This window comes from Tetrao urogallus (assembly GCF_951394365.1).
Source record: "Tetrao urogallus genome assembly, chromosome: 1".
NCBI lineage: Eukaryota > Metazoa > Chordata > Aves > Galliformes > Phasianidae > Tetrao > Tetrao urogallus.
The window spans coordinates 96,803,499-96,819,836 of NC_136813.1; positions in this window are offsets into that span (position 1 = coordinate 96,803,499).

The window sequence follows — 16,338 nt, forward strand, 5'->3', positions numbered from 1 at the left end:
ACATTCTGTAACTCAGAACAGCTGCAGCGGCAGCAGCTGGGTTGCCAAGTGCCCCGTGCCTTGCTCGAGGTTGGACCTACAGGCCGCTTCATCCGCTGTGTTAGTGTAGCACTCAGGCTGGGCAGATTTGGGGTTTGACTTGTGATTGCCACGCAGTTATGCCTTTCGTTTCCAGAGGGAAGTGTAAGGGACCGAGAGAACCAGATTTCCAACATCTCCGCTGCCAAACGTGAGGAAATGACAGGAAGGTGACACACGATCACAGAATCAGAGCTGTGTTGCTAGAGGGCTTCTGCACTGATACCACTTAACCTGTCAGCGCAGTTTGAGAAGTTTATAACCATTGTAAGATCGAAAGGGAATTCAGCCATAACTTTCACTTTTCTTAGCCATTTGCTCTTAGTAATGTTTTTAAATTTTTAATTTACGAATCTTTTTAAAGGAAAGAAATGAGTGGTTTAAATTTACCCTGTTAAATGTTGGTGAAAGTATTACAGCTCTCATTGACGTCAGTGACATGATATTACCAGTTTGTTCTCTGCCACATCTTACAGAGGAGTAAGCTGGTAAGTATATATTATATATATTTATATATAATGTAAATAGATTGACTTGTTACACCTATAATATGTTGAAATTGGTTTTTAAAAGGTGATGTAAATAGTGGTTTCCTTAATGAAAAATACATATTTTGTATTGTTCTAATGCAAAGGAAAAAGAAAAAAACAAAACCTTTTAATCTTTTTTGTTATGTATATTCCATGTATAAGTGTAAATATGATCACATAGGTTTAAAAACTTTTGCATGTATGTATACAGTTGCAAGTCTGGAAGAATGTATAGAAAAATACTTTTATTTAAAGTTGTGATTACCTGCTGCATGAAAAGTGCATGGGGGACCCTGTGCATCTGTGCGTTGGCAAAAATGTCTTAACAAGTCAGGTCAGTTCAAAACACAACAGTATTCCACTTCTGGACATGACTTCTGCTGTGGTATTTTAGCTTTGTGAAAGAATGTGCTTCAAATCAAAAGGGTCTGGGAAAAAAAAAAATAAAATAAACGCAAACCTACTTTTAAAACATGAAGTACTCATACAACTGTAATCAGTCACGTAAGTTCAGGATTCCATTCTGAGTAACTGAGGTATTGTACCGGGACTATTCCGTTGCTGTAAAACAAAGGAATATTGATTTTCATTGTCATACATAAGAATTTGGGATTTTACCACAACCAATTTTATTGTGATGTGTTTTCAGTAATTTATCTAACTGGTCTCATTTTTTTATTAGAAATTAATTTCCTCATGTGATGTCACAAAACTGTACATACTGCAGTGTGAAGTTTTTTTAAATCTTTCAGTGTTTACTTCCTGCAGAAGATTTGAATAAATGAGAAAAATGCATTGTCTCGATGGTTTTAAAATCTGCTTTATTTCATGGGTCACGTTGTTATCGGAGTGCTACTGGGCTCTTTGCATCAGTGCTATTAATACGTTTATGACATGAGGAAGTATTACTTTTCAGAAAGGGTGGTCAGGCACTGGAATGGACTGCCAAGGGAGGTGGTGGAGTCACCGACCCTGGGGGCGTTCAAGGAAAGGCTGGATGTTGTGCTGAGGGACATGGTTTAGTGGGAGCTATTGGGAACAGGTGAACGATTGGACTGGATGATCTTGAAGGTCTTTTCCAACCTTGGTGATTCTATGATTCTATGACAACAAACATATCTCAAGATGCTTAGGGGGGCACACTTCTCAGCAAGGCCACTGACTGGAAACACATCCGTGGAGTTGGAAATGAAGCTGTTAAATCAGATTAGGAGCTTTACTTTACAAAGCGCTCTATTATGTTTTATCCAGATGCCGTTCTCTTTATTAACCTGAAATCAGCAAACATAAACTGGGAACCTTTAAATGAGAATTTTCATGTGAAAATTTGTTTAAGCAAATGTTGAAACTTCTTCAGATTGCCTGGGCATGGCACAAAAGGTGTGCTGTCCAATTAAAATCTGCTTTGGCCCACATCACAGAAAGGACTTTTCAGTTTTCAGTGTTAATCTTCGGTTCTTAAGCGAACATAGAAAAATGAACATAACTTGTATGTGAAGACTGTACAAAGATTCAACAGTGTACTTGTGTCATATAGTGCTGCTTTTGAGTTGGGTTATGACACTAGCACATTTGGTAGCTTGCAACATTGATGTAAGTGGTGTTTCTCCAGAGAATTTTTATTTGAGGATACGTAGGCACACTGTCCAGAGTTGTATAGTTGCAAGCAAGCAGTTGGGTCATAACTATCTTAGAGAACAATAACAGTGATTTTCATAGATCATCCTTTGCTTTCTCATCTCTTCAGACAGAGACAAATATGCATTGGATTCTTTGGGAGCTTTCTGGCAATCTGGTAATCCGTAAATTTAATCTAAAAATTCTAACTCCATAGAATTCAGGTAAGTTTCCATGGGGTATGTGGCTGAGCATTTTGATTCATTGGTATCAGAGGTGGAATAGGATTCAGATACGGGCTGTCTTTAGGATCTGTTTGGATGTGTTGTCTTAAAGTATGCGGGAAGTGGCCACAGCACCAGGCCTGCTGGAGTTCAAGAAGTGTTTAGACAATGCTCTTAGACACAGGGTTGATTTTGGAAGTGGTCCTGCATTCAGCCAGGAGTTTGACTTGATGATCTTTGTGGGTCCCTTCTAACTCAGGATATACATGAACCTACGTATAATGCCACCAGGGATATTCAGCTGTGCTTTGGAGTGAAAAGATCCTTACACTTAGCTTCTGCTAAGCCTCTCTGTGAGTAGCCTTGCACCTATTTCAGAGATGAATGGCTAAGCCGAAATACAGCCACATCAAAATGCAGTATTCCTAAGGAGCCAATCTAGTCTTCTAATAGCAGTGCAGCTGGGAAGTAAGTTCTGAAATACATGTGTCCTCGCTGGCTTACTTCATTTAGTTTTGATTCTACCAATCAAATAAAAACAACATGTCTGTTTCTTATGAAGATGTCCTAGGGCAGTTTCCTTGGGGCACCTGAATATCACCTTTTTCCTTTTTTTTTTTTCTTTTTTTTTTTCTTTTTTTTCCATTACTCTGGATGAGTTCAGGCTCTTGTAATTTCAATATGTTTATTCAGGATGTACTGTTAACACCACATAAACCTTGTTTTATGTCTACCAGAACAAACAGGCCTGTGGAGCTGAACGTATGGTATGCTAAACAGCCTTTGGAGTGATGAGAATGGTGAATGGGTGTAAATATTCTAAGAGGAATCTCACTCCAAGTGAACATTCACAACATTTGCTTAGTGATTCATAATGAACTGCTCAAAAATGCCTCATACCATCACTGAACTCTTTGCAGGCAGCCCCATGATTGTGCAGAATCTTCTTGATCTTTGAATGCACAAAGGGTGCATGTGATGTTGACAATTTATCACAAAACAGCCTCTGGATAAATAAATGAAAGTTTTTACTTCAGAGATTTAAAAATGAGGGGAAAAAAGTAGCAACCTGCTTGCACAGGACTTAGCAGTCCTATCTAATGCTCCTCAGTGAGACTCGCATTGTGAGCACTAAGGATGGGTGCTGAAGTTCAGTAAGTCCAGTTGCTGGGTCCTGTGCTTTGCCCATAACAACCCCAGGCAACACTACAGGCTTGGGGTAGAGTGACTGGATGACTGTGCAGAAGAAAAGGACCTGGGTTGGTTGGTGCTCAGCTAATTATGAGCCAGCAGTGTGCCCAGGTGGCCAAGAAGGCCAATGGCATCCTGGGTTGTATCAGAAATAGTGCTGCCAGCAGAAGCAGGGAAGTGATCATACCTCTGTGCTCAGCACTGGCCTCGAGTACTGTGTTCAGTTATGGTCTCCTCACTACAAGAAAGCCATGTGAGACCAGGGAGCATGTCCAAAGAAGGGCAGTGAAACTGGTGAGGGGTCTGGAGCACAGGCCTTATGAGGAGCACCTGAGGGAACTGGGATTGAGAGAGGCTGGCTGAGAGATTCTGAAAAAGAAAGGGCTCAGGGGAGACGTTATTGCTATCTACAGGTACTGAAAGGAGGTTGCGGTGAGGTGAGGGATCAGCTTCTTCTCCCATTAAACTAGAAGGAATAGTCTCAAGTTGTGCCAGGGAAGGTTCAGGTTGGATATTAGGAAAAATGTCTTCTCTAAAAGAGTGGCCAGGACCTGGAATGGGCTGAACAAGGTGATGGTTACGTTACTGTCCCTGGAAGTGTTCAAGAAACGCTTGTCGAGTGGTACTAAAGAACATGGTTTAGTGGGTGAAATATTGGTGGTAGGTGGATGGTTGAACTGGACAATCTGGGAGGTCTTTTCCAAGCTTGGTGATTCTATGATTCTATGACTCAGACAGTAGATCATATGCAGGCCTCTGTGTTGTGGAAGCCTGCATCAGCAGAAAAACCTTGTGTGGTGGTAATACAAATAGACACTTACAAATAAAAGTGAAGCAAATGGTTCTTGATTGACCTTAAACATTATCAAGAAACATGGGATTTTTGAAACTGAAGAATATTATGAAAATATTTTTCTGTATAGTGCTGCTCAGCACGTTAGAGACGTGTAACGCACCTGTGGGAATGTCTGTAGGGACTTAATATGCGCCTTGAGCAATGGCTAAGACATGCAGGTGATAATCGTCAATAGGATTTTATTTTCTTTTGATTATCAGAGTATCTGAGAGGGAGCATGGCACAGACTCGGGGCATAAAAATCCTTTCTGCTGGTAGATATCAATGCAGCTAGTGAAGGAGCATATGCTGATCTGAGCTCACACAGCTTGCTTTTGCTTTTTAAGGGCTGCTTCTCTTAACAAATAAAGAGATTTTTCATTTTTTCCAGATTACTGTTCTGATTAACCTACTCAGAATGTAACTGAATACAAAACAAGCATTATTAGTTTGCTGCTGTACCCTTTAGATAAGTGTGATGCCTGCCACTTTTACCACAAACTCAGCATGTGCTTTTGGCGCATCTCTTTGGAGACATGGAGAAATAGCTCCCTGTCCTACTCTCTAAGATAGATGGGGCTCTATCCCCCCAGCCTTTACTGAAGCTGGTGTTATTTTTTAAGTTAGACCTTTGGATGCTAAGAAACTGAAAATTTCTGTTCAGACCTCAAGGTAATTTAGAACTTATCGTAGAATCATAGAATTACTTGAGTTGGAAGGGACCTTTAAAGGCTCTTTAGTCCAACTCCTCTTCAATGAAGAGGGACGCCTACAGCTAAATCGGTTTGCTCAGAGCCCTGTCCAGCCTGACCTTGGATGTTTCCGAGGATGGGGCATCCACCACCTCTTTGAGCATCCTGTTCCAGTGCCTTACCAACCTTATTGTAAAAGATTTATAATTTATTCCCAATCTAAATCTCTTCTCTTTTAAACCATTTCCCCTTCTCCTATCACAGCAGCCCCTCCTTTAGATTCTGAGAGGTCGTTATCAGATCACCTCAGAACCTTCTCAAGACTGAACAGCCCCGGCTCTCTCAGCTTGACCTCATAAAGGTGTTCTGTCCCTTGGAGCATTTTTGTGACCCCTCGTCTGGATGCATTCCAACAGGTCTATGTCTCTCCTGTACTGAGAACTCCACGTCCAGATACAGTACTCCATGTGAGGTTTCACCAGCACAGAGCAGAGGGGCAGGATCGCCTCCCTTGATCTGCTGGCCATGCCTCTTTTGAGGAAGCCTAGGATACAGTTGGCTTTCCAGGCTGTGAGGGCACACTGCTGGCTCATGTCCGGCTTCCCATCCACCAGTACCCCCAAGACCTTTTCAGCAGGGCAGTGCTCCACCTTTACATTGCCAAGCTTGAACTGATAGCATGGGTTGCCACAACCCAGGTGCAAGAACTCACACTTGGATTTGTTGAATCTCATGAGATTCACCTGGGCATGAGCCTGTCTTAGTCTCTCTGGGTCGAATCCTGTCCCTCGGCCATGTAAGCCACACCACAGAGCTTGGTATCATCCACAAGCTGGGATGTACCAAGCTGAGAGTACACTCGATCCCACTGTTCATATCACTGATGTTAAAGAGATTGAGATGTTAAAGAGATGTTAAAGAGCACTGGTGCCAGTACCAACCACTTGTCACTGATCTCTGTCTGGACCTTGAGCCATTTCTGAGTATGATCTCAACCAGTTCCTCATCCATCAAACAGTTTACCCATCAAATCCACGTCTTTCCAATTTGGGAGAGAAGGATGTTGTTGGGTTATATGTCAAAGGCCTTAACTAAAGTCCAGACAGATGACATCAGTGGTTCTTCACTTGTACAGTGACATAGTTATGCCATCAGAGAAAGCCACTATGTTGGTCAGGTAGGACCTGCTCTTGGTGAAGCTATGTTGGTTATTCCATATCACCTCCCTCTCTTTCATTTGCTGTGTTATAGCTTCCAGGAGGATCTGATCCATGCACTTTGCTGGCACATGGGTGACGCTGACAGGTAAGTAGTTCTGTGGGTCATCTTTTCTACCCTTCTTAAAAATGATTGTGTTATTGCCTTTTTTGGGGGGATCTCACCTGGTCACCATAACTTCAAATATCATCAAGATTGGCTTGACGACTATGTCACCCAGTTCCTTTAGGACTCTGGGATGCATCTCATCAAGATCTGTACACTTATGGATGTTCAGGTTCCCCAGGTGGCCATGAACCTGATCTTCACTTACAGTGCACTGCACCCCCAGTTCCCACCTTCTTAACCATCCACTCGAGGACTGTGCGTAGAACAGCTGCTATTGAAGACTGAGGCAGAGAAGTTGTTGATATGTCAGCCTTCTCTTTGTTGTTACTGACCTGTCTGTGTTGCTCACTGGGGGGGTATGGCCTCCTTTTTTGGTTGTCTGGTTTCTGGACTTACCTTTTCTGTTTGATGTACCTTTAGAAGCCTTTCTTCTTTGCATCTCTTGTCAAGTCCAGTTCCAGCTGGGCCTTGATCTTCCTGACCCCATCCCTATACAGTTTAGCAACATCACTATACTTCTCCCAGGTTACCTGTCCCTGGTTCCACTGCTTGTGTGTATTCTTCCTGCTCTCCAGTTTGACCAGCAAGCTGCAGTTTAGCCATACCAGACTCTTGCCTTCCTTTCATGGCATCCTTCACCTGAGGATGAGAGCTCTTTTGGCCTAAGGAAAGAGTCTTTAAAGATCTGCCAGCCCTGCTCCTCTCCCTTGTCCTTGAGGACGGATTTCCAGGAGAAACTGCAAAACAGCTGTGGGTCACCACTGGGACACTGACACCTCCATTCTGTTGCCGTCACTTCTTTGTCTACACGTTCGTAATGCCAGCAAAATACCATTGTTTTACAAGCTCTGCCAGACTGGAACCCACATCTAAGTCTCACTGCCAGTACCAAGGAGGACAATAAGAGGTGAAGCTATTTTGGAGCTGCTTGTTCTGGTGCTTGTTCTGTAACTTGGGAGAAGCTTTCCCAAGAGTTCCTGAAGGAAGGAAGTTCCGCCAATACTTTGGCCATTAGAATATTGCAACTTTTTTTTTTTCCCCAAAATGTTTAATTCATATTTGGCTCTGAAGAAAAAAATAACCCTTTTTTAAGAAATCTGTGTAAGTTTCACATGCCTTACAGTTAGCTCTGCATGTGATTTGCCTTTGGTCACACGGGAAGTCCGTGTTGTTTCACTTGCTGTGCACTACAACAGTGCTTGAATGTGTCTACAGAATTGTCCTGTATGTGTGTGCTGTGGCAAAGCAGCAGCTGCTTGTCTCATGGGCCACTGTTAATGCAAGGAGAGGGGGAAGAAGGAGAGGAAAGAGGTTAGCAAGCTATAATGATGTTATTCTCAAGGGCCTTTTATGTTCAATTCCCACACCCCATCGGTGTGGTTGCAGGGTGGAAATCTTAATCAGCATCTGAAGCAAGAATCCAGGAAACAAAAGCCTCTATCTATTAAAGTATCTATTCGTGCCATAGGAATAAACTATTTGTAGTCCAGTTTCACTGCTTACATATTGAAACATGTGGAAGCTTTTTACTTACTTCCTGGTAGAAAACACAAATTTGGTTTTGCCTTCTATTTCATTGTACAGAAATACAAAAGGCTGTTTGGTTGGTCTGAAAGTAGGCTTGAAACTCTGAAAGAAAATAGTTTAGCTAATCTCTGCATGTAGTAATTCTTTTTCTCATACTACCAAATGTTAACTTTCATGCTATTTTTCCCCTTCCTCTTCCCTACTATTTTCAGTCCTTTTATCTTATTTTTAAACTATCCAGTCGCCCAGTCATCACTTATGAATGGCAGAAAAGGCAAGGGGAAAAAGTATAGATATTTTTAGACAAAAACCTGCTTTGAAATATGCACTTGTCTAAGGTACTACAGTATAACTGAGTATAACAATATAACTGAGTATAGCTGAGTATTGCATCCTGCTCTCTCCTACTGACAGCATCCACCCAAGGCATTGTGTAATTCCTGTGCACTAAGAAAGGTGATGACCTGTAACAACATCTACTCCCAGTATCTTTCCTTTAGAGCGCTGCTTACTGTGGCAAAAAGAAGCAAAGTGCAAGTGGCAACACCTTTTATTTGTTTCCACCAAAAATGTTGGGATTTAAGAGTTTAAAAGTGACACAGAATAAAAGGTGCAAGTACACGGATGGAATAAGAGTAGGGCTATGAAGAAGGAGAAAGAGGGAGTCACTTCTTGTTTTTCTTTGAACGTGTCCTCAGCACAGACGGGCTGGCTGCCTATGGCCTGCTCCTGTGCTGTGCCACCACCTGCTTCCCAGAGGACACAGCAGCGGTGCAGGCAGTGGTTGCTCCCCGTGGGCCAGGTGCTGCCATGTGTACGAGAGGTGACGCAGAGAGCTGCAGGCTGCTGGCAGCCACTCGCTGCTCACAAAGCCTTGGCAGATGCTAAGGGATCAAGAAAGCACTGAAATCCTCTCCTGAAAAGTGTGAACAGCCCAAGAGCCATCCCAGATTTCTTCATGGCATAGGTTTGCGGTTATTAATTTAAAAGCAAAAGGAATAATGGTGTAGAAGCGGACAGCAGCTATTGTGCTGAATCTTTCAAGCTTTCATCAAAGGTCTAAGGATAAATCCCAGTTACATAAATAGATGACTTTTCTTTTCATACCCAGTGACTTCCGTGGATTTGGTTTTTTTCATTATTGTTCTCCCACATCTGCTTAGCACTTGAAAACTTCATTCACTTTGGTAAGAAAGGCATTGTTGCCATCTCCTTGTCATCTTTGTTCTTCTTCTTACGTAAACACTGATGCTGTGCTTATGCTAGAAAAAGACAGCTCATCGTCCCGTTTGATTTCAAACTATGTCTGTAATGTGCCACAGCTCTGCATGCAAAATGTCTCCTGAACAAGACCAGGAACCTCCTGCTTGGAACAGAAGCCTCCTCTGACCTGGCTGCATGCTCATGCTGCTCATTGCCATTGGAATGATGTGGGATACCAAGCACTGTGTACATTTCTGCCTAGTTCAGTTCTAGTATCTCTCAGTTTGGACCAAGGGGATACGGAGATTTTTGGCAGTACAAACACAGCATAGCATGCAGAAGTAGCAGCTGGCTTCCAGACATCCACTATGTTCATGTTACCCTGCATAAAAGGCAAAGCTGTGCCAGGTGCCACTCTCTGAGCATATGCCCAGTTAGCCCAAAGCAAACATGATTGCTCTGGAGCTGTTTGTTTTGATGTGGGATGTGACTACCTGCAGTGTGGACCATTCTTTGGAGGAAACCAGAGGATTCTGTGTACCTCTTCTTGGTGCACTGTTAGGTTTTTCTGGACTGGGAGCCATGAGGAAAAGAATTGGATAAACAAGAATGGCACATGTGGGGATAAATCCAGTCTCTGGAGCGAGCACCCCACTCAGAAGGTAGTGAAGAAAAAAGCCTCAACTTCTGTCAAGAAAGCTGTCAGAACCAGGAGATGATTAGAGCAGTATCTTGGTCAAAGAAGGAGCATTTGTAAAGATGTTCTGTGTCTGTTTTAGATGTCATGCAAATTCCTGTTGTGGTAGGTCTCATCTGGGATCTGGCAGGGTGTAAATGAGGCACCAAGAAGGGGCCACAATAGATGAGTTCCTCTGGCTACTGCTGCTTGGTATGGTGGAAAGTCCACAGTGCCAGCTGAGTAGATGGTAGCATCCTGAGCCTTGAGGGAATGATGCCGGGGTTGGGCTTGCTGAAAAAGTCCAGGGTAAAATGGAGCTGCAGGATAAATGATGTGGTACCAGGATGCCTTGCCATAGCTTCTGAGCAAGGATGTTACAGAGTCAAAACGACAGAGCTCCTGTAAAAACCAAAATCCCTATTTACTATTTTTCAGTAGCAGAAATTACAGCTGCTACATCACTCTTTTCTCAAGGTGAACAGCCATCACTGCAATCTTTCTGCCATAAGCAAGGGTTGCTGGGTAGCTGGGTAGTTCTTGCTACAGTATTGGGAAATAAAGAGAAGGAGTAATGTAAATCAGGCTGAGTTTGAACCCTGGCACGACTGGCAGTATTACCTGCCACTGTCTTCACAAGGAGAGGAAGGACAGTCACCAAACTGATTCACAACTCACAGATTTGTGTTGTGGTTGACTGTAGGTCTTCATAAGATTTCAGGTGGACATCTGATCATCAAGAGTTCTCTGTTAAGCAGGCCTAAAAAGATTTTTCCTTGTTTTAGGGAGAGTTTAGTGCTAGTGGAATATCTGTACGTGGACCTAAGATAAACAAGAGGATATCAATTGCCCTATATCAAGTTTTGTTGTGTTAGAATGCACAGCTTGTGATTTGGTCCTATTGCACAGAATACCTAAATGTGAAGATTCTTTCTGGTTGGGAAAATCCCTAGACATGATGGAAATGCTGTGCTCTGGTAACCTGTCAGAAATGTCTTTGCAAGTGAAGGATCACAGAGCACAGGGCAAACTCCACAGCTCCTGTCTCTTTTGCTTCCTGTCTCTGCAGCACTTATTTAAACTGCACTCTGCAACCCTTCCCTTGTTTTGGTCATCTCACCCGGGATCCTGGAGTAAAAGTAGGTTAAAATGTGCAGGCAAGAAAAATATTTTGGAAATACAAGTCAGTTACAAGGCACTAAATGAGCAAATTTAAAAGCTAGTGAGGATAAAGAAAATGTTCAGTAACTGAGAGAGTAACTGAGGCGGAAGCAGGGTAGCAGCAGTGATTTTTACCTGAAACCCAAGGAAGCTGACCCTAGGCATGCGGCTGCATTGCAGATATAACCCCTAATAGGCTTGGACAAGCAAATAAGACCTTGCAGCAGTGAAAGAGCCCTATTGTGATTTTATCAGCTTGTGGGAGCTTTATGTCTGTTTTTTCTCAGCTGGGCTACACCTTACTGTGTTTTCCCCAGCATAAAGCTCTTTCACTTAGGCTTAGTTCCAGTGCTCAAGATTTCAGTGTATTTTTAGCACACTGTTTGTTTATTATCTGCCATACATTTCTTATATCTACAGAAGGGCATGTTAAACATGGGGCCTTCTGTCTAGAATAGATTTTGTTAAATGACACAGTCAGTGCTTTTGTGCCTTCTGATAACGTAGGGTGGGGAAACTTTCCTAGGAAAAATAAAAAAGAAGAAAATCTCTAAATTTGGCTAAATGTGTCTCCAGTTAATCCAAAATGCTTGCATTTATTTGCTAAATAAGAAATTTCAGTACACAGAATTACTTCAATGTTTCTTTCCGTGGAGAGCAATGTGAGTGAACATGTGTCCATACAGCACGTGCAGAAGACTGGTACAATGACTCATGTAGACAAAGGGAAAAAGGAGGAAGCTGACAGTGCAAGGGCTGATATTTAAAACAGCAGGGGTATACAATGAGCATTCTTGTAGAGTGGCCATTATTTGTTAAATACAGAGTGATTGAAGCTATGCAAGATATAACGAGACATGCTTCAAGGAATTCGCAGCCTATTACAAACTCAGAAGCAACATTGGAAGCGTATAAAGTACATTAAGTGCTGGTACAAGTTAGCAGTAGCAAAGGAATCTGGCTGAGGTAATTGTTGAAAAGTATTGTGAAAGGAATAAGTTCAGAGGAGGAGGGGGGAAGTCATCTGAGGTGAAATTCTTTGGAAGACTGAAGTGGACCTGGCACCAGTTCCTCTGCGTGGGGTGGATTTTATCCCTGACACTGGAGAAAGATGACTTCCCATCTGAAGTGGCTGTCAGGGAGAGGAGGGCAAAGGGGAAGCAGGTTGAACTGGTGAGAAAGGGCGTATGGCGGGACCTGTGGGTGATTTTTGAAGGCAGCAGAAGAAAAGAGAAGGAGAAAGGGGAAGAGGGGAAAATACGCATGTGTGGAACTACAAAATAACTGACCTTGCCTTGGAGCTAGTCAAGAAATACTGTTTACAGGTGATGCTGAGACGATTCTCAGGAGTTCATTCTCAGCTCATTCTCAACTTTCAATATCTTCTGAAATTTGGTAAATTGTAAATAAAGTACAAATAAAGAAGGAGAAAGATTCATTTGAATGGTAAATTCACTACCCAAGTACTGGCATTCCTTATTTCTACAGGAGGGATGTTGAATGTTAACTTGAAACAAGAATGCTTATCTATAGTCTATGCATGGAGGTGATTCGAAAAGGGGCCTTTCACTGTGGGGTTCCCCAGTAATCCCTCGAATAAACATCCACTGAACTCAGGCATAAACATGGAGAAAAAAACTGAAGATTGTTGAGAGAGGAGAACAAAACACTTTCTTCAATACATAAATAGTTCTAAAATATGTATTGCGGTGTTTGTGCACCGTTGGATAAAAGGTCTATGTTCTTGGAAATGCTTCTTGTGCCCAGGCCAACTCACAGCTAGGGTATTTAGGTATTTGCACAGATAGGCAGGCAGAGCAGTACGCAGAGCTTTACATATTGGCCTTGAGAGTTTAGCAGAGAAGTGAATGTCATCTGGATCTGAAAAATGAGCAGTAGCGAGGTAAAATCAGGAAAGGCTACATGAAGCAAGCTGACTCCAAGTCCCTCAGTGCTACCTTTGTTTACAGTCTGCTGCTTTTAGCTAGCAGAGATGTGTCGTCTGGTGTGTGGGTGGTCCCTGCACTGTAACCGAAGGCTAGGTTTTGCTTAGTGCTGACACTGCCATCTTATTGCTGCAAATGGAAAAAAAAAAAGTAATGAGACTTTCTACCAGTGAATTTTGGGGAATTTTCGTAATTTCTGGTTGCAAGGAACAAGAAAATGACAAAATGCAGCTGACACAGTTGTTGGCAGGCTTTCAAGCTGACCGTGGTTTTACACAGAGCCTGATGAAGTAGATGACCTTAGCATCTATATAACTTGTGAATGGACCTATACATGCCTTCTTTCCTTCTATAGCACAGTGTGCTCACTGCATCTGCAGTTCTGTACAGTGGAGCCAAGCAGCTACAGGTAGCAGATGAGCCTCGTTGTTCACTACAACAAACAGAGAAAAGGGGGAGGATGGTTTTTCTTCAGGTCTTCAGGCCATATATTTCAGGAAAAAATTTTTTGTTCTTTCTTAACTGACCTAAGAACCCCTTCTGGCCTTTAGATTGCATTTAGATATGATGTTTGGGACTAGATGATCCTAATGGTCTTTTCCAATCTTAATGATTCCATGATCCTATACAAATTTGGGTAAATTGCATGTTGTTCTTCAGGTATTGTATTAATTCAGTGAAATTAACCATCTTGACAAAAAAACATGCTTTTACCAGCTGTCTCTCACAGGCTTGTTTCACATTTTCCAGGGATGCTCAGAATCTCTATGGCCCCAAGTAGAAAAATGTAAGATGTAGAGGAACAGTCTCTAATGAGTATTCATGTTTTATGAGTAAAAGATGCAGGAATACTTGCTGAAAGGAAATATTTTGTAACAGTTTAGATTTAATTGTATGCCAGATGACTTTTCACCTGCTTAACACTAGTTAATGTAAATATATCTTCTATGTTTCTCCTCAGCAAAATCTGTTTAGAACAATCTACACAGATCTGGAAACACAGTGCTGCACTTGGGGAGAAAAATTGCATCTGTGGACTGCTGTCCCTGCCAGATTACAGGAGTTTATTACTCTTAGGGGAAAGCTTAATAGTCTGTTAATTGAGAAGACAGAAGATCTTTTACACTTGGCTGCACACTATTATTAGGAGCATTGCAATAAAGGGAGCAAAGCTTACCCTACATATTCAAGCAAAGTTTTGCAAAATATGTTTAATAGGATAGTGATGCATTATCCATGCTATGGTAACGTGGTTCTCTTCAGAGTACAAAAGGCCTCATGGTAATAAAAGCATTGATTACAGTCAGGGTTCTGTTGTGTGAGGACTGATGCTATGAGAAGAGCTGTGGTGGTTCTCATGGTTCAGACTTTATCGACAGGTTGCAGAGTTGTAACTCTCTTACACCACGGTGGTGTAAAGTTTTTTTTTTTTTTTTTTTTTTTTTTTTAAATGTACGTTGTTATTCTGAATTCCTTCTGCGGATTTTAATGCCAGCTGTTACTGCCTCAAACGGAGGAAAGCATGCTGAGCATTAAGCCTTCTCTGTCTTATTTTTTATACTAAACTAAAGCATGGTGCTGTAAGCAAGAAATGATTTGATACACTTGATTGTCATTGATTCTTATCAACAAAAACTAAAGAAGTAGGCATAAGGCCATACAGCCACTATGAAGGCTATGAAATTTGGGTCTCAGACATGCTCATAATCATAAAGAAAGTATGTAGTTTCTTAGCACTTGTGTGTAGCTGGGCTTGGGCAGATTTTAGAGCCTGAGCACAACTGAGGTCTGTGTTGTTCCAGAGATATGCAGTAGTCCCTTGTGAAAGGAGGGTTTTGAACCTGTGTATTTAAATTCAGTACATTTAATCATATATAATTTGCATCGTATACATCATCATGTGCATTACACTGTATACATCAGTTCACTTGTGGCTCGGTCCACTCAGCCCTCTTCTCCATGCAACCCTTCTGAGAAAGTATGTGTTTGTGGGGGCACGGAGTGAGCGTTCACAACCTGTGCATTTTTCAAATCCTGAGGTCTCTGAAGAAGCTTTTTTTTATGTTCCTAATTAAAAATAAAAAATAAAAATGGGGCTTCTGTGCAGGAATGATTTGCATTTGGTGTAACACTACAGCCGTGCTGCCTTTTGCAGCTGAGACACTGGAGACAATGAGGAGTTTTATTAGGAGAGGAATTTCAATTGAGGATAACATTAACTTCTGCTTACTATAGAATCATGGAACCATAGAATGGCCTAGTTGGGAAGGGATCTTAGAGATTATTGAGCTCCCAACCCCTGCCATGAGCAGCCAACCACTAGATCAGGCTGCTTGGGACCCCATCCAACCTGGCCTTGAACATCTCCAGGGATGGGGCATCCACCGCTTCTCTGGGCAGCCTGTGCCAGTGCTTTACTCCTCTCTGAGTACTTCTTCAAGTGTAGATGGAAGCACAGGAGCTGGCACTGTTGAGGTAGAGTGTTGGTCTTGTCAAGTTGCCATGAACCTGGCTGAGTCATTGCTGTCACTAAATTTCCAGTATTCTCTTCTGTGAAATGGTTCATTTAAGCATACATACAAGCAAAGCCATTGTGACAAGTTGTTTTGGGTATAGACAACATTATCTAGCAGCCAGACTCCAACAGCTGCATCCTGAAGTATCACACAGCCAGATCTCAGCCTGCTGCATCAGCCTGATGACTTCAGGAGCTCCATAGGGAGTGGTGGGACAGGCCTGGTCTGGGCAGCTGCAGGGCTGTGGCAAATAATGGCTGTCAGGTGGACCTTTGCAGCATCTTTCCTGCTGCAAGGCACCAGCAGTGCATTTGGTGGTGGTGTCAGAGTGCACTGGGAGATAGGTGAAATGTTCTTGTAGGACATGCACATTCCACTGACATCATTTTTAAGTTCTAAGGCAGGAGAAGAAACCATGTGAGCCAAGATGAAGAATAGGGACTTTTAAAACCTGCCTTTTGAATGTGTTTTTTAAAAATGTGCAGCATATCTGTTGTGTTTTGTGATTAGTAACAAGTAGTCTTGTGCTTCCTGATCCAAGTTCTGTCAACTCTGGCAAGAGCGTGTGGAATTTATTTTGGACTCACTTGGATTATGTCAAGCCATTTCACACCCTCATGCCCTGGCACCGAATGTACCAGTACTCAGCTCCAGCTGGGTCATGCTGCTGCTCTGACCAGGTCAGACACGGTGCAGCCTTAAAAAACAAACAGGTGTCCACTGTGAGAACGTGCTGCAGTCAACAATGTGCCCTCCTCTCCTGGGAGCAAGAAGGTCGCTGTGTGGCACTGCAGGAGAAGGCTTTGGAGGCCAGGG